The 23157-nt window shown below is 39.2% G+C and overlaps 1 protein-coding gene across 2 annotated transcripts in view; it reads left to right on the top strand.

The window, feature by feature from the left end:
* LOC139756425 (uncharacterized) overlaps positions 1-23157 on the top strand; it is a 163321-nt gene that overhangs the window by 106104 nt on the left and 34060 nt on the right. The gene's annotated exons all lie outside the window — the stretch shown is intronic.

Raw genomic sequence — 23157 nt, 5'->3', positions numbered from 1 at the left:
TGTGGAAGTCGAGAACATTATCTTGGAAAGCAAAAATGGGTATATTTGAAGGAATAGTGGTTCCAACAATGTTGTATGGTTGCGAGGCGTGGGCTATGGATAGAGTTGTGCGCAGGAGGATGGATGTGCTGGAAATGAGATGTTTGAGGACAATGTGTGGTGTGAGGTGGTTTGATCGAGTAAGTAACGTAAGGGTAAGAGAGATGTGTGGAAATAAAAAGAGCGTGGTTGAGAGAGCAGAAGAGGGTGTTTTGAAGTGGTTTGGGCACATGGAGAGAATGAGTGAGGAAAGATTGACCAAGAGGATATATGTGTCGGAGGTGGAGGGAACGAGGAGAAGAGGGAGACCAAATTGGAGGTGGAAAGATGGAGTGAAAAGGATTTTGTGTGATCGGGGCCTGAACATGCAGGAGGGTGAAAGGAGGGCAAGGAATAGAGTGAATTGGAGCTATGTGGTATACCGGGGTTGACGTGCTGTCAGTGGATTGAATCAAGGCATGTGAAGCGTCCGGGGTAAACCATGGAAAGCTGTGTAGGTATGTATATTTGCGTGTGTGGACGTATGTATGTACATGTGTATGGGGGGGGTTGGGCCATTTCTTTCGTCTGTTTCCTTGCGCTACCTCGCAAACGCGGGAGACAGCGACGAGGTAAAAAAAAAAAAAAAAAAATATATATATATATATATATATATATATATATATATATATATATATATATATATCAATCTTTAAGTATTAGGGCAACAATAACAGCTAAATAATAAGCATATCTCTTATGTATTCTGAATTTCTTGCACAGGTCTTGCAAGATATGACTCCAAGCAGAAGGGAAGTGGCATATAGGTAAAGTCACAGCCAATTGTTGTCCAGATACATAAATGTTAATTTTTAATATGCTCATTTTTCTTATCTTTGTGAGGGTGTGTCAGAAGCAGACATATGAGCCTTTCAGGAAAAATATCTTTTGGTTTTTGTTCCATCTTTTAGAAAATGATGCTACTGGAGGGAAGAATTTCCAACCCTCCACTCCTGCCCCTGTAGTCTCCCTTTGTTGCACACTGGAGTTATAAAGGTGTTTTTTTTTTCACTTGTATCCCCAGGGAGAACATATACGGTTGTGTCATTTGTCCATGCACCAATGTTTTTATGCTAGTGTGGATAATTGATTTTTGTAGTTACTTGACTCTCCTTGCAAAAAAGAAAAAAAATGTAAAAATGAAAAAGTCTACATTTTCACATCTTTTGATGCTGTAGTTTTAGCAGCTTTCTGAATAACCAGAGAAAATGATGAATACATATAATGTAGATGTCTGTAAGCACCATCACTGGTTTATTACCAAATGGGTTGCTCTCTGTCCCACCAGCTAATCTCTGAGAGGCAGTCACTGCCAAAACAGCCCAGTTTCATCAGCATTGTACTTTTCTTGTGGGATGAGTTTATACTTTGTAGTGATTCTACTGATCTTCAATATATGCTTTAGCTGCAGCATTGTCAGCATATGTTTACTTATTTCAAATTCCAAGGGATTTTATGTCATAATACTTGGGTCAACCAATAGTTTAGTCACTTGATTCCTTGATTTCATGGCAGCAAGCTTTGGCCCATGTCATTTCCTGCCAGTGCTTTTTTTCAAGGTATGGTTGTGTTTAACTCTTACACTATCCATGAAAAAGTGAGTTGTTATTTTGAATTTTGTTTCATCTGTGAGCAGATGAAATATCCTGAGGGGAAAATCAAAGTTGGTTCATCTGAGCTAGTACAAGTATAGATTGGTGAGGAAAGCTGTTTTACTCACTCTCCCTGGGCTGATTCATGAATCTAAGGCTTATTACTCTGGTGGTTCAGACTCACCTCTGCCATTCAGCACCCACCTCTTGATCTAAGCCATGATATCAACACACTTACATAATTCCTTGGGACAATAGTGTGCACCCAAAAATTCCTTAGATTGACATTGTGTGCATTTCTGTTGTTCAGTTAACAGACTACAGGCTTATTATAGATCATTATACCTTTTATTTGATTCAATGATATTCATTTTCCTGCATTGAGATTATTATCTGTTGTGGTGTACTTTTGATCACATTGGAAGAATAGTGTTTTGGTAAGAAAGCCGGCTGAGAGGCTACGATATATCTTGCCTCACCCTCCCTTCCCAGTCTCCACCCCTTCTTAATGGGATGGCTGATGATAGAAGCAGATAGTAGTACAACAGGCAAGTAGTGCAATGGGCACCAAGCTAACCCTGCCATCATCACTAAATCTTGTCATAGATACTCGTGTGTATGTAATTGAATATTGATTCTAATATAATTGTTTGTTTTGTTATTCTCTTGAGTTGAAGTCATCTTATAAAAGGTTGATTCTGTGAATTCATATTATGGCTGTTTGGCAGTGTTGATTGATTGATTGATAGTTTTGGACAATCATATTAACTTCACTCTGTCTTTCCCCTTCCCCTTCCTATTCATTGTTCAGGTGTTATTTGTTTTACTTGCTTTCTTTCACTTTTTCGAGGTCTTTTAAGTGTATGGATTTCTTAGAGGGGTTGTTTCATCAGAGGTAGGGATTAGAATTGTATCATGTTAGTATGTAACAGAGATTGTGCTTCCACTTTGGGTTGTAGAATTGTAGGGATGGGCATTAACCAGTCAGGGCACCATACTTCTCGGTTCTGCCTCTATTGACTTCAGCTGATGGTATCTGGACCTGGCGAGGAAGAGGAGTGTTAAAGAAAGTAAGTTCTCTAACTGAGCTTGAAGTTTTGGGGACTGCTTATTGATGAAAGTCAAAAGTCATCCAATCTAGTCATGGGAGTACTAATTGATTCCTTGACTTATATTGGCAATTCCATACCTTAACCAGTATACCATGATATATTGGAGGATAGCCAGTTCATACAGATCATATTGACTCCCCTTTTGGAATGGATAGAGGTTGCTTTATTAACTAGCTATGTATCCTTTATGGTATTTCCAATCAATAATTATTATTCCTTCATCATAAGCAGTACATTTGTAGTATATTTATTCATATGCAAGTTAAAAGTTATTTAAAAACAACATTGCTCCCTTTACTACCTTCCCACTTTCTGCCTTTTCCTTATGGTTCTCTTTGTGTCAAGCCTCCAGCAGTTTTTGTTCTTTTTCTATCATAGGAGGTGTGTATCCCTCCTATGGCTGACTCTCACCTTCCGGTGAAGTAGTCCCTCTGTGTACATACCTGGAGTTCCTTGCTCCTTGCTCAACAAAATATCCCTTATCATACCTTGAGTCAGTAATGGGGAAATTTAAGGTAGCATCTTTCCATTAGAAAAAATAATTATGGATGTGTAGAGGACTTTTTGTTCTGGAGGTCCCGTATCCAGAAGGGTATAATGGTGATACGTTGTTAAACGTTTGGTCCTGGCTGGCCCACACAGTTGTATGGAGATGGGCCCCTCTTGTGTACTAATAATACCTGTTTGGTAGCCATCAGTGGATACCCTGTTATGGTGATGGTGGTGCAATCCTGTCATGGACAAGATCATTCCATATCCTCAAGTCATCATGGGGGATATGGTGATAGATCTATTGCTATCATGTTGCTGAGAATGAAAAGGTTCATCAGTGATTTTCTTCCTTTTCAGGACCCATTCATATATCATTTGTATCTTATGGATACATAGAGAGGAGCTCCACTCAGAGAGTTGGAGTTAAGTGCCTTTCTCAGCTTTAACTTTCTTACCTATCGGACAACCAATTTGGTTTCTGTAATAGAAGATCCTGCCTGACAAATTTGCTGGAATTTTTTCATGTTATCAGAATTGGGACAAAAGAATACTGTCAGATGTATTATATTTAGATTTCCAGAAGGCGTACGTGAAAGTACCTCACAAGAGACTTTTACTATACTCAAAGCACACGGAATTGGTGAAGAACTCTGTACATGGATCAGAGACTGGGTTACCGGAAGAAAGCAGAGTGTAGTATTAAATGATTAAGCCTCAGATTGGCTAGATGTAATGAGTGGTGTGCCACAGGGGATAGTCTTTGATCCAGTTCTTTTCATAATATACTTTAATGACCTAGAACTTGGTCTCATATCTAAGAGCTTCAGATTTGCTAGCATTACTAAACTAGGAGGTAGAGCTGTAAACAAGTGGGACTGCAAAATGATTCAGAGAGATCTTAACTTACAAGAAGAGTGGTCAGACAGTAAATGAAGAAAAGGACCTTGGAGTTGTTGTTAGCAACAATCTGAGGTACACTAAACAGCGTCAAGCAACAAGTAAAAAAGCCAACCAAATGTTAGGTTTCATACCCTCGAACATAGATTACATGACACCAGAAACAATTCTCACTCTATAATTCTCTAGTAAGACCACATTATGAATATACAATCCAGTTTTGGTCCCAAACTATAAAAAAGATGAGGAAAAAGTAGTGGAAGTACAAAGACCCATGGTAAAATTGATCCCATCCCTTTGAAATCTGGCATACGAAGAGAGGCTAAAATGATTGGATCTCTTCTCCCTTTAAGAAACAGACTTCACGGCAACTAAATCCAAGTGTTCAGAATTCTGACAAGTTCGATAAAGTAAATCATGAACATCTTTTTGAAATACAAGAAAACACGGTTACCAGGACAAATGGAGTAAAACTCAGCTAAAAGATGTAGTACGAATGTGGGAAAAAGCTTCTTTTCCTATAGGTGTGTTGTGCCTTGGAATAAGTTATCATTAGACATAGTGAATGCTGAGACTATAAATACCTTCAAAAGTTTTATAAACAAATATTTTATAAATTCAGGTACACTGAGAAAAATGCCAGAAATAAACTTTATGAATGACAGCAGTAACAGGGATAGTAGAAGGCTAATATGCAGCAGCTGGGAGTTGTTGATAGCCTAAAAAAATGCTGAGCAGAATTATGTTTTCTTATCGTTAAACTTTTTTTTTTTTACCAGACAACCCAGTCATGGGCCAATCAGGCCTTCTGTTGTCTGTCTTTCTCATGTAAACTCATGATATTTACCAGTTCAGCTGCTTCTGTCCTTGTCCTTTTTATTTTCCCCTCCCATTGTATTTTTGTTGTCAATCATGTGTAAATCATGGTTAGCAAGTGGGAGTTTCACACTTTTATCTTGGGTGAACCCAGATTACCTGCCTATTTTGTTTTATGATTTACTGTTTTTCCTCCATTTATCCTTCAGATTGTCTTCCCTGCAAGAGTATTTGGCAATTCCTTAGGGCCAAGCTTCATTGCTAATTAAACAAAAGTCTTTTGCTTTGCCAAGTGTAGAGCTCACTTTGAATTTGATGACCCCCGTGTGAAGTGCATTTCCAATGGTATTGCACATCCTCCAAATGTTACTTTGGTTCTTTTGTGTGTTGGGGATAAATTTCATTACTTACTGCCCCTCCTATTAAAGGAATGGGCAGATCTTATAAGAGGCCCCCTTTTGGAATGGAAACTAATAAAGGTAGAGCCCCCTTTTTTTCTTGGACTGACAGGTGTTTGATGGCAGGAATCAAGTGTGATGTGATTTGAATAGTTTTGTTAAGTACTGGCACCTGATGAGGTGGATTGTCTCCACGAAACATGTCGTGCCACATGTATAGAAAAATTTCATGTTACAGAAAATTGTATAAACTCCTTCTGAAGTACAATTTCACCTTCATACTATCATCGCAGACAAGTGTGATCATATCTACATGCATATGTATGTATATGTACAAGTATGTGTGTATATGTACATATGTGTGTACATGAGTGGATGTATCTTTCTTCGTCTGTTTCCTGGTGCTCCCTCACCAACACGGGAAGCAACAATCAAGTATGATAGATATAAAAACCAATGTGTTACATCCCTCTTCTGAGGAATTATTTGAATTCCTTCTGATGAATCAGAGTCTGGCAGGTCTTGGTACACCATGACCCCTTCTTTATTCATTATGACTATGATTGACTATGATTCTGGTGCTCTTATGAAGAATTATGTGCAAAAGAGTTATCAGAGACCTGTGTGGTGTGAAAAAAGTTGAGCCGTTGTGTTCCTTGAAGTTTGATGGCTATTTCTGGCTTCTTTATTTTGGAGCCCACTTATTGCACATAGGATTTTGTAGATGACTATTATTTCTCAGGAAGCTTGGCTTTGTTTGTGCCTAGAATGTTCTCTTCCAATATCATCTTCATGGAGGAAGAATATTTTTTATGCCTAACAAGACACAAGACATCACACAGCTCAGATAGCTCTTTGGTGTGCTTGTTGAAAATATAACAGAGAACCCCAAGGTTGTTAATCCCTTCATGTAGGAGGGCAAGGGTTATTCTTTGCCACTCCATTCTTGTTTTCTGTAATACAGCTTTCATTCTCTTGTTAAGAGGTTTTAATGCAATCTTTTTATTATCAACTACATTGTAGAGAGCAGTCTCTGGCCTCTCTTGATAAAAGTAAGTAGGAAGAGTTATGGCAGTTATCATCTCTCTGTCACTACCCCTTTCCTTGAAGGTTCTCAAAGCTAGCCTAGTTCAGGTAGGAGTCAGCGATTTGGCAGTTCTGTTATTCCTGAGCTAGGAGGAATTTTCCAAGAGGACTTTGCCATTTCCTTCCTTCTCCTTAGAAGTACATATATCCTTTCTGCTAGAGGCAGAGTTATTATGGGTAGTTTATTCTATTGATTTCAGGTAATTCCACAACACTATTGCTCTTTGCTAGTTTGTTTTTTTGAATACTTTCAAGAGTTTTGGAAGATCTACACTTCGGTGTTCCAGATGTTGAGAGGATGTCTAGAATGTAGTGGGAAATCTTGCATACCCCTGTCAAGGGAAGAGTGTGGACAGTCCATTACTTTTCTGTTACAGGAATACTTGTTAGGGATGTTTAACAAAAAGGTTGTAGAACCTTTATTGGGACCAGGTTTTACCTACAATTTCTTTTTTTTTTTTTGGTCCAGAAAAAGTAATCACACAGGAAAGAATTATTTGAGATTTATCTTTTCTGAATGCCTACATTCTCAACCAGATGTTCCAAGATGATTTCATTACAGTGTCCACCAGTCTGTAGTTTAATTACTAGATCATCAGTTTAGATTTAAGGATGCCTCTTGGCATATGCTAGTACTTCTCAGTTTGAAGAAGGGTTTGGCATTCAACATGAATACACAGATGCCTTTTGGCCTTTTGCCTTTTTTTCTAAGGTTATCTCAGTCCTACGCCGCACACTAAATTCCACTAAAGTAATAGTACCTCAACATTTGTCCGGTGATGCCACCTTTAAGAGAGGAATGCTCCACATCTGAGTGTCAAGTATTTCAAAAGGTGGGTTATATTGGGATAAATCCTAGGGATTTCAAAGCTAAATCTTTACATGGATTAGAATTGACTAGTTTTGCAGTTTAGTACATTAACAAGAGGTGTCTGTTTTGTGATTCTGGAAGTCATATATAATGAAGGCTATGAAGAGCATCAGTACATCTAGGAAGGAATTCAGTAGCTCCTTAATGAACTGTGTTGTAGAAGATGTAGCCAGAGGCATTTCATGAGTTTGTAGGGTATTTTTTTGAGGGTGATCAAGGGATTACGCATTACATCATGGAGGTGGTTTGGAGGAAGTCAATGTTAATGATAAAGAGGACCTTCTGCTGCTCATAGGGAGAACCTGAGCATCAAGGAACTCCAAGAGCTTGAGAATATGAAAGCTGGAAAGGAGGCTGAGGATGACACCAAGGAAGCTGTACTTGCACTGAACCTGACCAAAGCCATGATGAAAGATGAAGTATCCAGGATTAAAGAAGTTGTAGAGATGTTTCTGCAGAATGCTCTGGACTTGTGTGTAGTAGTGCTGTGAAGAGTCATGTTAGACGGTATCTCCTGCTACTGGAAAATTTTTGTAACGGAAATTGCAGAGTATGCAGCCTAACATAGATGCCTTTTTTAAGAAGAGTGCATTTCATGAGGAGGATAAGCCACAGCCTGGCCTTTCCTAACCGTATTTCCTCTCATATCATCAGCGCTGGTGGCTGATTCATGTGAGAAACTGCAGAAGCTGGTGACTGAGTTTGGTAAAGTGTGTGGAAGAAGAAAGTTAAGAGTAAATGTGAATAAGAGCAAGGTTATTAGGTACAGTAGGGTTGAGGGTCAAGTCAATTGGGAGGTGAGTTTGAATGGAGAAAAACTGGAGGAAGTGAAGTGTTTTAGATATCTGGGAGTGGATCTGTCAGCGGATGGAACCATGGAAGCGGAAGTGGATCATAGGGTGGGGGAGGGGGCGAAAATTTTGGGAGCCTTGAAAAATGTGTGGAAGTCGAGAACATTATCTCGGAAAGCAAAAATGGGTATGTTTGAAGGAATAGTGGTTCCAACAATGTTGTATGGTTGCGAGGCGTGGGCTATGGATAGAGTTGTGCACAGGAGGATGGATGTGCTGGAAATGAGATGTTTGAGGATAATGTGTGGTGTGAGGTGGTTTGATCGAGTAAGTAACGTAAGGGTAAGAGAGATGTGTGGAAATAAAAAGAGCGTGGTTGAGAGAGCAGAAGAGGGTGTTTTGAAATGGTTTGGGCACATGGAGAGAATGAGTGAGGAAAGATTGACCAAGAGGATATATGTGTCGGAGGTTGAGGGAACGAGGAGAAGAGGGAGACCAAATTGGAGGTGGAAAGATGGAGTGAAAAAGATTTTGTGTGATCGGGGCCTGAACATGCAGGAGGGTGAAAGGAGGGCAAGGAATAGAGTGAATTGGAGCGATGTGGTATACAGGGGTTGACGTGCTGTCAGTGGATTGAATCAAGGCATGTGAAGCGTCTGGGGTAAACCATGGAAAGCTGTGTAGGTATGTATATTTGCGTGTGTGGACGGGTGTATGTACATGTGTATGGGGGGGGGGTTGGGCCATTTCTTTCGTCTGTTTCCTTGCGCTACCTCGCAAACGCGGGAGACAGCGACAAAGTATTAAAAAAAAAAAAAAAAAAAAAAAAAAAAAATCATCACCCACGACTGTCAACTTAAGCTGCTATGATTTTTCATCACTCAGTAAAAACGAGTGCTGTTATTTGGTATAAAACATTTATCATACGTAATCATTCATCATTTGCACTGTTATTACTTATTCAATGAAGCCCTTATAGGTTGGTGTGTATTTCCTTTGGAGCTGTATGATAATTGCTGTTTAGTACTGTTTGACCAGGAACATTTCCCCAGTGTTAGTAGGGGTATGTTTGTTGTGTGATACAGACCTCAAGATTTATAAAACAAACTGTGTTATAACCTCTTTAAACAAGACCAAGTGTGTTCCCTGATTTTTTAGACTTAAACCATATAATATTCATAGAAATAGGCAAACAGACAGTGAAAGAAGTGCAATTTCTGCATTACCTGTGGGGAATAGGCACTAAGAACTTACCTTATGACACTACAGTAACTCAGCCATCATGACAGGCTAAACAAAACAGAACAGCAGAAAGTCTATTAAAAGCTTTCCCATGAACTTAGCAGCAAATAGTGCTAAGTTTACTGGTGATCTCCTCTCCTGTGTGACTTGCCTCTTGTTCCCCTCTTTTGGGAATTTTGGTGAAACTTTTGTTATAGTCCTAGAACTTGCACCTGTGCTTGCTTATCTGTTCTGTTTCTGTTTAAAAACCGAGACTTTTTCTTCTCCTTGGGAGCATGCATTGATACATCCCATCCCTAGGAAGGTTGACCATTCTGACTGACCATTCTGACCCTTCAAACTATCATCCTATTGCTTTGACATCTACCACTTCCGAATTCTTGGAATCCATCCTCAACTCCCATATCCTTAAATGCCTCAAAAATCAGTCTTCTCTCTGATCACCAATATGCCTTTCATAAGGCGAGATCCACTGGTGATATTCTTTTCTACCGTACTAATCTGGTCATCATCCCTGAAAGATTTAGGGGAGACAAGTATTGTTGTCTTTGACATATCTAAGGTTTTTGTCAAGGTGTGGCATCGGGGTCTCATCTCTAAGCTCCCCTTTTTTGGCTTCCCTCCATCACTTTGCTCCTTCATATGTAGCTTCCTCTCTGGCCGATCTATCTCTGTGATTGTTGATTGATCAGCCTCCCCCCCTTTTCTCCATCAACAGCAGTGTCCCTCAAGGTTCTGTCCTGTCCCCTACACTTTTTCTCCATTTTTTCTATGATTTCCTCTGCAAATAATCCAGTGCATTCATACATTGATGACTCAACACTGCACCCATCTACATTCTTTATTTCTGCTTCCTCTTCTTTCACTCGATCTGCTTCTCATTTTGACACAGCCTTCTCAGTAAACTCAGGCAAAGTCTTGTTTAGTTTAATGCCTCCAAGACCCATTTTCTACCCATCTCTCTCTCGAAAACTTTTCACAACTCTCATTCTCCTTTGATGGTTCTGTAATTCACCTCTTGACTCACTGAACATACTTGGCATTACTGTAACATCCACTCTTTCTTGGAAACCCCACATTGCAGGAATAGTTAAGTCTGCCACTAAGAAACTGGGTGTCCTGATTAGATGTCAAGACTCCTTCTCTTCTGAACAGGTGCTCCGTTTATACAAGGGATTGATTCGTTCTTGTATGGAGTACTGCTCTCACATTTTGGGTGGTTCTAGCTCTGCATTCTTTCTTGACATAGTTTAGTCGAAAGCAGTTTGCCTCATAAACTTTCCCAGGCTAACTTCCTAATTTGACCCCCTTGCCCTATGCTGCAATGTTGGTTCAATTTTCCTCTTACATACTTTGGACTTTGCTCCCAAGAGCTGGCTGGTTGTGTGCCCACACCACTAGCTAGACCACGCAATACTTGGCAAACTGCTGGGTCACATGACTATTGTGTAGCCATCAGCAACTCAAGGGTTGGCCATTTTTATACCTGCTCCATTCCCTACACATCAAAGTTCTGTAACTCTCTACCCTCTCTTATCTTTCCCAGTAACTGAGTGATCACATTTCCAAAGACAGGATTTTCACTTTCTCAAAAGATTAGAAATAGTTACCCCTGTCTTTTCTTTTTCTATTTCATATTTCTCTATATTTCAGTTAGGGCCTAGCCTTGATGTGGACTTTTGTCCATGACTGGAGCCTTCATCATAAAGAAAATAAAACATTGAAGAATTAGATGGTGTGGCATAAGCCTTTACTTCTTAAACTCCCTTTCTTTGGTTTTACTGCTCCTCTCTGTTTTCTAATACATAGTTACCTATCTGGCCGTTCCATTGCAGTAGTCATTGATGGAGCTACCACTCCCTCCTAAACTGTCTGTGGTGGTTTTCCTTAAGGTTCTGTCCTATCACCCTCTCTATTTCTTCGCTCAGCATTTGGTCTTTTCTCCTATACCACTAACTTTATTCACTCTTTTGCATGTCACTTCACATGCCTCATCTTTGCCTCCCCTCCTTCCATTATTTCTTGTTCTCTTTCTCATATTGATATATTTACTCTTTCAATTCAGACCTGTGCAGCATCTCAAAGTGGGGAAGTAGAAACCTTGATAAATTTGATACTGCTAAAATGTGATTTCCCCATAAATCTCTGTCAAAGATTAATTTGTTTCCCTTTGATCAATTTCAGAAAGCCACAATTCAACTCAATAATAAAGTGCTAAGATTAATTCATTTCCCTATGTTCAGTTTCAGAAAGCAACAATTCAACCCTGTAATGATGTAAACATGTTGGGCATAACCATATCCTCCATTCTGTCTTGGAAACCCAATATAATCAACATTGTAAATTCTGCTTCCCAGAAGCTAAGAGTGTTGTATAGGTGCTGTAATTGTTTTCCTTGTGAGAAACTATTTTATTTCTATAAGGATTTTCTGTTTTTTTTTGCCTAAGGATGGAATACTGCTCACACACCTGGGATGGCTCACTCTCCACATCCCTGTTAAATAAAGAGGAATAATAAGCAGTCCATATCACTAGTTATGCTAACATCACCTCTCATCAACCTTCTTTTTTCATATGCCTTATGTTGTTTTTCTCTCTCTGTTCTAAAGGTATTATTTTGGCCATTGCTCTTGTGCTTTGTGTGCATGTGTTTCCACCCTCTTGGTTTGGATTCGTGGCATGCATTTGTTTGCAGCGTCTAACAATTTCTGTTTGGAGGCTGGCTACCTGAGGATAGTCTGTTATGATGCCTTCATCCCCAGAACACCTAAGCTGTGGAATTCTGTTCATTCTGCTCTCCTTCATGTAATGTCTCTACCTTTGAGAGCCAGGTTTACAAACCCTGCAGAATCGATTTTTTTTCACCCGAGATGGCTTTACTTGGGACATGTTTAGCCTTTGCCATTTAAGTCATTAATAAAGAAGAAAGACTTGCATAGCACGCAGTTAAGAAAAATTTTCTTTCGTAGTTTATGAAAGCTCACATGAAAGATTAACTAAAGCATGGATTTCAAGTTACAACCCAAACAATTTCTCTTAAATTTCAGTCTCCTGAGGCTGGTTCCAACTTCCTACTCTTTGAATTCAGGGTTTGTAGGTTTTATCAAATCTCAGCTTTTCTGAGTGTTTAAAAGATAATCATAATGTTGAGTACATACAGATCTGTAATTTCCTTCCGAGAGTATGTAAAAGTGCTCAGTGCTAAAGACCGGCTGCTGACACCTGCTCGCTGTTGATGTGGGCTGCTGCCCCATCATCATCTTTTTCATTTTTTAGTGCCTGTACTCCAATATCTTATATGTGACAGAATGAATTTCATTCTTTAAAAACCTTATGATTCATGTGTTTCACTCAGTTTTTTTCACACTGTTCGCTATTTCCCGCATTAGCGAGGTAGCGTTAAGAACAGAGGACTGGACCTTTGAGAGAATATCCTCACCTGGCCCCCTTCTCTGTTCCTTCTTTTGGAGAAAAAAAAATGAGAAGGGAGGACCCCCCCCCCCTCCCTTCCCTTTTAGTCGCCTTCTACGACATGCAGGAATACGTGGGAAGTATTCTTTCTCCCCTATCCCCTATCCCCCTATTCTTTCTCCCACAGTAGCATATGGAAATTTGTATACAGATTTCTGTTGATGCCCAGCCATCCGTACTCTCCTTTTATCAGTATTTGCATGTATTCCCCTCTCTGTTCTTGCTCTCTCATCTTATTCACAAATGTTTCCTTTCGAATGCTGATAGATAAAAGACACTACCTGTAGGCTATGAATAATATTCATTCCCATGGTAATGATGGGAGGTACCTAATGATACGTAATTGATTATACAATACAGAGACTACAAAATAAAGGATTAAGAATCATTTCTATTGTAAACCTCAGAGGTAAATAATGTATTTATTTACTCATTATACTTAATTGCTGTTTCCTGCATCAGCGAGGTAGCATCAGGAAACAGACAAAGAATGGCCCATCCACTCATATGCGCATGTATGTATATATACATAAACACCCATATATGCTCAGATACATACATATACATACATATATATACACATTCACAGAAATATACATATATACACTTGTAAACATTAATACTTGCTTGCCTTCATCCATTCCTGTCACAACCCCGCCCCACAGGAAACAGCATCGCTACCTCCCACTTCAGCTACGTAGCTCTACCTCACTATGTAAATGACAATGTTGTGAGTGATATCAAAGTAATTAGATAATGAACAAGACTAATTTGTTGATGAATGAGGTAAATAGTTGCTACATAATGATATCTCTTTTGTCTCTCTCCTTTATTTCCGTACTTGTTAACTTTTAGGAGGCTGATGAATGAAACACACTGTAATCTGTACTTTTTTTTTTTGTACTTGTTTGCCATATCTCACCTTAGCGAGGTAGTGCTAGGAACAGATGAGGAAAAGGCTTCATTTCCTCACATTCATTCCTTATCCTTCATGTGGAATGCACCAGAACTGCTACCCTCCTATCCACAGGCAGAGCCCTCTGATCCTTCATTGGTTTCCCAAGCTGTTTCATATCCCCTGGTTCAGTTTACCTCTTTCACCCTCCTGCATATTCAGGCCCCAAGTAAAATGTGTTTGTATAATAATGCTGTGAAAGATAGGTTAGTTGGGATGTGAGTTTGAATGGAGAAAACTTGAAGGATGTGGAGTATTTTAAATATTTGTTAGTGGATATGACAGTGAATGAAACCATGGGATCTAGAGTGAGTCATAGGGTGAGTGAGATGAAAGTCTTGGGAGCATTGAGAAATATGTGGAAAGGGAGTTCACTGTCTGGAAGGGGGTAGGTGGGCGTGTTTGAAGGCATAGTAGTTCTAACGGTGTTGCATGGATGCAAGGCATGGGCTGTAGATCAGAATGCTCTGAAAAAGATGAATGTTTTAGAAATGAAATTTTTGAGGACAGTGTGGTGTGAGGAGGAATGATTAAGAAATGATAGGGTACAAATGTGGAGTGGTAATAAGAGTATGGTTGAGAGGGCTGAAATGGTTTGGACACATGGAGAGAATTAGTGAGGAAAGGTTGACAGAAGTGTGTCAGAAGTGGATGGGGGGACATGGGGAAGGCGTCGACGAAATTGGAGAAAAAAGACGGGGTGGAAAGGGTTTTGAGTGCTTGAGGCCTACACATGCAGGAGGATGTAAGGCATGCACAGGATAGATTGTAGTGGAGCAGTGCAGTTTACAGGGGGCCAAGTGGTGTCAGTGAATGAGACCAGAGCATCATATGAGATGGCTTAGGGAAACCATGGAAAGGTTTATGGTGTATGGTGCATTACAAATGAGAGCTAGAGAATGTAAGTGAATGAAGTCCATTCCTTGTCTGTTCCTGATGTTACCTTGTTGATGTGGAAAGTGGCAGACGAGTATGAAAAAATAATGCTTGGTAAATGTTATTGATTGTATGATAATGAGGCAGTGATACAAAGGAATAAGTATCATTTCTGTTACTGTATACAGATAGGTAAATGATAACACAAGAATCCGAACAGTTGAAAAAGTGAATAATAATGAGGTTAATATAAAGGAATAAGTATCATTTCTGTTACTGTGTAATACTCATAGAGATGTAAATGACAGTTCAAGCAATATGAAAACTGAAAAAATTGATGGGCTTCTTTTCTTGATAAGCAATAGGAGTATTATGCTAAGTAATAGCACCTCATCCTCTTTTCTCTCTCTCTCTCTCACATAAGCTGTTACATCTCCTTTTATGCTCTGTCAGCATTTCCCTCGTTAGCAATCTTAGTGCCGAATATGCAGAAAATATGAGACTATAATATATGAACAACTCATTTCTTTGGTAATACTGAAAGGTAGATTAATTCATTTATACTTTATTTCTACTCATGGAAGTAGATCAGGCACAAAAATATGTCACATCAACAAATCTTGTTTTCTTGCATGTCTTAGGTCTCTGTGTGTTTGTTAAAAAAGATAAGATTTCTATTATATGATGCAGAGAGGTAAGTGATGATACAAATAGTATCAGAACAGTGAAAAAAGGAAATGCTGTTAACACTGTCAAGGAACACTTATCTTGGTCACTTTTGGTGCTGTAAGAGTCATTGTCAATAAAATCACTCTCCACATTGCAGAGAGGTAAGTAATAATACAAATTAAGACAGAACATGAATAAATGAACAAACTTTGCTCTTAGGGTCATTGCTGGCAATGTTGGCTCCACTTGTACTAGAAACACCTCCTGCTGCCTGCTAGACATTTTCAGTGCTATAGGATTCATTGTCCTTAAAATCACTCTTGACATCATTCTAAGACAAATCATCATTGTCTTGTATATCAGGGTCATCTTTTGCCATGTACTCAAAATCTAGCAAAGCTGGTCATTTTCCTACCAAGAGAGTTCATGGGACCATGTTCTCTGGTATGGCTGGAGGGTGACTGACCTTTGGGAGATATGCAAACTGCCAACTATGTAACTACTTAGGCTTGGTGAGCAGCCTTTAAATAGAGGCATGAAACTTAATGCATAAATATAAGTCTAGAAAAGTTGCTCACCTTGCTTTACATCTTGAGTTGGTAAGGGGTTAAACAGTCATCTCTCCATATTGCACATAGCTCGGTTAATCTACACACCATTGGAGTTGAAGGACATTAATACCAAGGATGCTCATGCATTTTGCTTTAGGATAAAACTCATGGAACTCTATCCTTTTAAAAGGAAGGCAAGACAGTTTTAAGAAAATCCAAGACACGGGTAACACAGGCACTAAATGTCCATTGGAGTGAAAGCCTTGGCTCACTTGTAATTTAAAAACTTTAGGCACCAACTCATCTTTGCCATGTAAAGGGAGGGGTGAACAGGATTAACATCACATTTCATCAAGATGTTTGAGAGTCCTGAGATGTGAACTGATTTGACTTTTATAATCAAAGCAGTTTCACAGTCAAGGCAATACAGGTTTAAGGATAGGAAGATCATCACTTACTCAGCTTTATGATCATCATGGTAAAGTTGTAGATGATTTAATGAACAAACAAAATGATGATATATACAAGTTTGGATGATATATACAAGTTTGAGAGAAATGCTCAGGAAGTACAGCTCTAATGTAATGGCATGCAAAATGCATAAAAGAAAAGGAAGAGAGGGAAGGGATGATGAATTTACAAGTTCTTAACAGGTAGACCTCAAATTGCAATCCAGTCCATTTGTAGTTCGTTTTTTCCTTTGGGAATTGAACTTAAACCTTTTCAGCATTTTATTCTTGGGGAACTGTGGGTAACACCAGAACAGCAACATTCATTTGCTGGCTACCCTCATTCAAGCAGCTGTCAGTTCACTGAACAAGCTAAAAGTCTGAAACATCATGAGTTTACTGACTGCAAGAAATAGAATCAATATTGACTACTTAGTAGAGTGATTCATAAACTTGGGGTTTTTTAAATCAATAATGGGGGATTAAACACGAACTATGACTGATCGTCATTTGCAAATGATACTATTACAGAAATTTAAATCTTAACTGTAAAAAACGTTTAAGGATTTCCATGAGTCATGGGAAATAACTTAGTGAAATGAGATAAAATTCAGCTTTTTTTTTTTTAGCTGAAATTGAGAAACAAAACTTGTAATGAATACAAGGCACATGCAAACACCTCCATGACTCAGAAGAGAATTTTGAGAGAATTAAGAGTAGTTATTTGTGATAACATTACTGTACTTCCAGCAGTAGCAGCAGACTGACCAATGCCTCTTTATTGATAATAGGATAGATTTTTCAAGCCTTCAGGGTGAGAGGCACTCATGCTAAACTATTTTATGGTAGCATTGTTCTTTAAGGCCAATAAGATTTTTTGAGCTAAGAAATATGCAGATTGTTTTTAGCTATACTGACTATATTAAAAACCTAAGCTTCTGAAAAAGATAAAAATCACTCAAACTTTTATCTTGAGAAGAGATTGGAGAGAGGTATCAAAATTTGTAGATGGAAAGTCCTAGAAGGCATGGTTCCCAGTAAACATACAAATGTTCCTTATGTGCATGACAAACTTGGGAAACTTTGTAGAATAACACCTCTTGAACTAAAAAGTTTTTTCAACTTATTCATTTAGAAAGTTTTCTTTTTCCAGTTTTAAGGAAATATCTTAATGTTAGCTTTACAGTTGACTTAAATGCACATTAAGTCTGATGCTGCTTGAGAGAGCTTAGCCAGAAATTGAATGTGACTCTAGTGGTGTTACCCACAGTCCGTTAGAATGCCTTATACCCTACAAGAATCAGGCATGAAGAAAACTTTTGCAACTTTATGATTTCCGGAAATTGTATATTACTACTTGTACACCCATAAGCCTATTAGGATGCCATTTGGTATGGAGAAAACATTTGCACCATCTTGATTAACTGACAAACATCTGAGAGTGTGAAACTTTGAAGTTTACATATGACAAGTATGAGAAACATTACTGACCACCTGTTTGAGAAATTCATAAAGGATGTAAATCATTGAATTTCTCTGGAGCATCCAGATTATAAATGTTATGTAAGCATCAGCTAGCCTTATTGATCAGAGGTGTAACAGTAGTTAGGATCCACATTTAGCTGTAGAGGTTAAGAAGTCTTCAGAATGAACAAAAAGGTATGCTTAAGAGTACAGGAGGTCTCTGCCTTATGAACATCCTACCTATGAACACCTGTACTTACAAATGAGTTCCAAAAATCAGTACGATGAGATCCAAAAATCAGTACTTAATTCTTAGTCTGACATACAATGAATTACTTATACTTACAAACTGCAGAACTGTATCTTTTTTCATTGTTTTACTTGATAAGATGTTCTATTGACTGTATTTACTTTGGAATACAATATCTAATGCATTATTACAGTCATATATAGGCATGTACTCCAAATTAATGCAATTCTTTGTGTTTTCACCATACGAAAAGTTTGATATATGAATATGGTATAGGAACCTAACCAGCTTGTAACCCAGGACCCTCTGTATTGCATAGAATACTGAATGGGTCACAGATGAGTGTGATATGTCAGAATTCTGCATGGTAACGTATTATTTTTGTTGATATGCTAGAATACTCATGGTAAAGTATTTTTTCACATCTATTTTAACATGAAGTCTGAAGTTGAGAATACCATCAAAGATGGATATTATGCCATTTAGAAATTAATTAGAAATTGATACAGAGACCTCTTGATTTACACATTTGATTTACACCACCTTTAGAATAACATGCACAGTCCATTTACACCTTTTTATTAATTGTTTTTATATATTGTGTTTGGAATAATGCGATCATCTTTGGGCTGGCAGCATGGTGATAAGGCATTGCTAGTGCCATACAAGAAGCCCACGAACATGTGGCGTGGGTATGCAGCTTTCCACCTTGCAGTCCTCAGAGTGTGGATACAGTCTATAGTTATGGAGTGTGACAGTATTTTGTTTTGCAGAATACTGTATATTGCATGTATTGTTCCCCTTGCATCCTGCCGCCAAAGTGTCTTTTTAGTGCTAAGAAGTGTAAGGCCATCACCACTGAGGTTAAGATAGATGTGCTCAAATGTTATAGGAAAAGTGAATTAACAGTTGATATTAAGCATGCCTTGTGACTGTGAATCTCCTTTATGGATTATTTGTGATAGTGCAGAGGAGATCAAGGAGAGTGCCATAAGTGGAACATGAATCAGTGCATCTAAGACCTTGTACTTGTGAAGTTTGCTTATAGAGAGAATGAAACAAATGTTGAGCACAAAGATTGAACACCAAACTCTTGAAAATGTTTCCACCTGCATGCTTTGTTAAAAGCAAAGGCCCAGAGTATACATGAAGACTTGGCAGCAGGAGAAGGTGCAGTGAAGACATTTCAAGTAAGTTCTGGTTGGTTTGCAAACTTTAGGGAATGCTATAATACTACTGCAACAAGATGGCTAATGAGACTGCTTCTGCTATTGTTGTTGCTGCTGAAAATTTCCTGGGAACCCTCAAGATCATTATCGAGGAATGCAGTTATTCTCCAGAGCAGATTTTCTAACATGGACTAGACTGGGTTATTTTGGAAATGAATGCCTTCAAGAATGTACATTTCCCATGACAAGTAGACTGCACCAGGATTCAAAGCTACTAAGGATCACCTCACACTGTTTGTAGGGGGCAGAAGAAATGGTGATTGCAAACCTTAAGCCATTAATGGTCTGCCATTCAGAAAATCCCAGGGTTTATAAGGGAGACTTGCAGCAATTTTTGCCTTTTAGTATTCTAATCCAATGGGATAGAAAACAGGCAAAGTTCTCCATGATTATTTTCTGCAGAACTCCTTGTACAGCTACAGGAGTACTGTGCGTAGAAGAATTTAGGTTTGAAGAGTCTCCTTCTTATCATTCCCATCACTACATGTCTAATCCAGCCTATGGACCAAGAGGTTATATCTACTTTCAAGCCCTACTGTTTACAGAGAACATTTGCAAAGTTGATGAAGGCTACAAGGAATGACCAGATGAGCACTTGAAGGAATTCTGGAAGTCCTTCACCACTGAGGGTACCATCATGATCATCGGTTAGGCTTGGAAGGAAATCACCGATGTTTTTATGAATGAAATGTGGCAAAAGTATTGCCATCAGTTTATTCATGGATTCTGAGGTTTTGAAGATGATGTTGATGCATATAGAATGCTCGTGAATATTGTGGAAATGACAAAAAAGTCAGTTTTGATGAGGATGGTGATGTGAAGGGATTGCTAGAATCACTGAAGAATGAAGATCTTCAGTTGGAGAAGGAACACTAGGAAGAACTGGTCGCAGAAGAAAGGGAGGTCAAGCAAGTGCATTCTTTCAAAGGAAGAAGTTAGCTGAAGTATTTCATTATATTGACTTTGTTCTCACTATATTTGTTGTTCGCTGATGACACAGCGCTGGTGGCTGATTCATGTGAGAAACTGCAGAAGCTGGTGACTGAGTTTGGTAAAGTGTGTGGAAGAAGAAAGTTAAGAGTAAATGTGAATAAGAGCAAGGTTATTAGGTACAGTAGGGTTGAGGGTCAAGTCAATTGGGAGGTGAGTTTGAATGGAGAAAAACTGGAGGAAGTGAAGTGTTTTAGATATCTGGGAGTGGATCTGGCAGCGGATGGAACCATGGAAGCGGAAGTGGATCATAGGGTGGGGGAGGGGGCGAAAATTCTGGGGGCCTTGAAGAATGTGTGGAAGTCGAGAACATTATCTCGGAAAGCAAAAATGGGTATGTTTGAAGGAATAGTGGTTCCAACAATGTTGTATGGTTGCGAGGCGTGGGCTATGGATAGAGTTGTGTGCAGGAGGATGGATGTGCTGGAAATGAGATGTTTGAGGACAATGTGTGGTGTGAGGTGGTTTGATCGAGTGAGTAACGTAAGGGTAAGAGAGATGTGTGGAAATAAAAAGAGCGTGGTTGAGAGAGCAGAAGAGGGTGTTTTGAAGTGGTTTGGGCACATGGAGAGGATGAGTGAGGAAAGATTGACCAAGAGGATATATGTGTCGGAGGTGGAGGGAACAAGGAGAAGAGGGAGACCAAATTGGAGGTGGAAAGATGGAGTGAAAAAGATTTTGTGTGATCGGGGCCTGAACATGCAGGAGGGTGAAAGGAGGGCAAGGAATAGAGTGAATTGGAGCGATGTGGTATACCGGGGCTGACGTGCTGTCAGTGGATTGAATCAGGGCATGTGAGGCGTCTGGGGTGAACCATGGAAAGCTGTGTAGGTATGTATATTTGCGTGTGTGGACGTATGTATATACATGTGTATGGGGGGGGGGGTTGGGCCATTTCTTTCGTCTGTTTCCTTGCGCTACCTCGCAAACGCGCTAGACAGCGACAAAGTATAAAAAAAAAAAAAAAAAAAAATATATATATATATATATATTTGGCAAGGATGAAGCAGTTCAAAGGTGGCCAGAAATGTCCTAGTTGACTTTAGTTGCTACAATGAAATCTACCATAAGAAGGTGATGAAGGCTAAATACACAACACAATTTCTTTTTGAGGAAAAAGGACACTTATAAGAAGAACCAGTCATGAACATATTGCAAAATAATAGCTAAGCTTACCTGTCCTTCACCACCAGCTTTGCCACCTTCTTCGTCTTTTTTGTTTTTTAATATAGAGAGACTTAGAGAAAAGGAAGAGACAAAGGAAAGTAATTTCAAATTTTTAGGAAGTGAAAACCTGTCTTTTGAAATGTGCCAAGTCTTTGTTATTGGGAAAGACAGGAGAAGGTAGAGAGTTCCAAAGCTTCAAGGTGAAAGGAGAGAAAAAGTTATCAAAACTGCCCACTTTTGAGTTGTCGATGGCCACACAGTAATCATGTGACGTAGCAGATTGCTGAGTATTGCGTGGTCCAGCTGGTGATGGGGGCACACAAGCAACCAGCTCTTGGAAACAAAAACTCAAAGTAATATCTATAGAAGAGGGAAAGTGAACCAACATTGTGGTGTAGGGCAAGAGGGTCAAGTTTTAAGGTAAGCTTGAGAGAGTTTATGGAGTTTATAAGTTGGAATGCTTTTGACTTTGACTCAATTTTGTTAAGGATGAATGCAGAGCTAGAACCACCCCAAATGTGAGAGCAGTACTCCATGCAAGGAGGAATTAATCCTTTGTATAAATGGAGTAGCTGTTCAGATGAAAAGAAGTTTTGACATCTAAACAGGACAGGACACACAGTTTCCTAGTGGCAGACTTAACTATTCCCATAATGTGGGGTTTCCAAGAAAGAGTGGATGTTAAAGTAATACCTAGTATATTCGTTGAGTCAAGAGATGGAATTATAGAGCCCTCAAAGGACAGATAAGAGTTAGAGTAGTTTTCTGTAGAGAGATGAGTAGAAACAACTTCACAAGGTTTCATCTACCCCACCGAGAAATCCTGTCCAAGTCAGAGTTTATTGAGGAAGTTATGTCAAGACGAGGTGCAGAGTGAGTGAGAGGAGAAGAAGCATAATTGAAAGATGTTGATGAATGCATTGTTGAGTTGTTAGTGTATGAGTGCATTGATTATTTTCTGAGGAAAGGAAATCATTGAAAATGTGGAGAAGTGTAGGGGACATGGCAGAGCCTTGAGGGGCACTGCTGTTGGAGAAAGGAGGGAGGCTGTTCCATCAGCAATCACAGCAATAGGTCGGCCAGAGAGGAGGCTAGATATGAAGGAGCAAAGTGAGGGAGGAAGCCAAAAGAGGTGAGCTTAGAGATGAGACCCCCAGTACCACACCCTGTCAGAAGCTTTGGATATGTCAAGGGCAACTACACATGACTCCTCCAAATGACCCAATTCCCCTGTAATTCCCCTACTCAGCTCCTTCCTCTCCATCAGTGCCAGCAAGCAATTCAGGAACAGCAGTAAACGTAAGTGTTGGAATTAAGTATGTTATTTTCTGTTTTTATTTACTAGAATTCATTTTACAGTATGTGAATTATTTTTTTTTTTTTTTTTTTTTTTTTTTTTTATACTTTGTCGCTGTCTCCCGCGTTTGCGAGGTAGCGCAAGGAAACAGACGAAAGAAATGGCCCCCCCCCCCCATACACATGTACATACACACGTCCACACACGCAAATATACATACCTACACAGCTTTCCATGGTTTACCCCAGACGCTTCACATGCCTTGATTCAATCCACTGACAGCACGTCAACCCCTGTATACCACATCGCTCCAATTCACTCTATTCCTTGCCCTCCTTTCACCCTCCTGCATGTTCAGGCCCCGATCACACAAAATCTTTTTCACTCCATCTTTCCACCTCCAATTTGGTCTCC

The sequence above is a fragment of the Panulirus ornatus genome, chromosome 21 (assembly GCF_036320965.1).
Source record: "Panulirus ornatus isolate Po-2019 chromosome 21, ASM3632096v1, whole genome shotgun sequence".
NCBI lineage: Eukaryota > Metazoa > Arthropoda > Malacostraca > Decapoda > Palinuridae > Panulirus > Panulirus ornatus.
The sequence above is the reverse complement of the archived record's forward strand: the minus strand, read 5'-3'. Positions and strand labels throughout refer to the sequence as shown.